The sequence below is a fragment of the Terrapene carolina genome, unplaced genomic scaffold (assembly GCF_002925995.2).
Source record: "Terrapene carolina triunguis isolate 2854851 unplaced genomic scaffold, T_m_triunguis-2.0 Scaffold24708, whole genome shotgun sequence".
Taxonomy (NCBI): domain Eukaryota; kingdom Metazoa; phylum Chordata; order Testudines; family Emydidae; genus Terrapene; species Terrapene triunguis.
In genome coordinates, this window is record NW_020689059.1 from 34,247 (window position 1) to 35,563 (window position 1,317).

The window sequence follows — 1,317 nt, forward strand, 5'->3', positions numbered from 1 at the left end:
GATCCCGGATAAATCGATTGCTACCCGCCGATACGGCGGGTAGTGAAGACGTACCCTAAATCGTAAACTTTATCAGACTAAACCAGATTTCAATCAAGCAGTTTTTCTCACCCCACTAGGCATTGTAAGTAGTTCACAGTTCTTTGGTCCCAGGCTGAACAGAGAATTCAGCCTGTGTATTATCTTCCCAGTTCAAAATCTTTTCTTCCAAACTTTCTTGTTGCCTTCAGAGAAGGTGGGGGAGGAGAGAGGCGAAATGGTGATGTCATTTCCCCTCATTTTATACTCTTTTCCAGGTGCTGGAAAGATCCTTGCTGTCTCATGGGGGTTAGACAGCCCCCATTGTGTACGTGCTCTCTCAGGAGTCTCCGGGAGGGGCCCACTGGGAGAGTAGATTCTCCTTAATGGGTCATCAACACATAGCTGGCTAGTCCTGATGAAAATCTGTCTTGGGGGTGTTAGTTGCTCATTTGTTGCCACTGAAAGGCTAGCTGTGGGCATCTCCCAGACTCACAACATATTTCAGTAACATACATATAGCAAAGCTTCATAACTTCACATACAATGGTAATGCATATAATTCAACAGGATACTAATGTTCAACAGATCATGACTTCTCAAATCATAGAATCGTAGGACTGGAAGGGACTTCGAGAGGTCATCTAGTCCAATCCCCTGTACTCAGGGCTGGACTAAGTATTCTCTAGACCATCCCTGACAAGTGTTTGTCTAATCTGCTCTTAAAAATCTCCAATGATGGAGATTCCACAACCCCCTTAGGCAATTTATTCCAGTGCTTAACTATCCTGACAGTTAGGAAGTTTTTCCTAATGTGCAACCTAAACAGCCCTTGCAGCAAATTAAGCCCATTGCTTCCTGTCCTATCCTCAAAGGTCAATGAGAACAATTTTTCTCCCTCCTCCTTGTAACAACCTTTTATGTACTTGAAAACTGTTGTCATGTCTCCCCTCAGTTTTCTCTTCTCCAGGCTAAATAAACCCATTTTTTTCAATCTTCCCTCATAGGTCATGTTTTCTAGACCTTTAATCATTTTTGTTGCTCTTCTCTGGATTTGCTCTAATTTTTCCACATCTTTCCTGAAATGTGGAGCCCGGAACTGGACACAATACTCCGGTTGGAGTATTGATACCTCACAAGGCATACTTTGTACATAACATATCATAAAACATTGGTGAATATGTGGGTACACGGTGTTATTTTGAGATACAGTGTGTAACAGGGGCCAGCTCACCATGTGGCACCTCTTCATGGCCAGGAGTGGCATGGTAGTTCTCTCACTGCTTCCTGTGGTGCCTT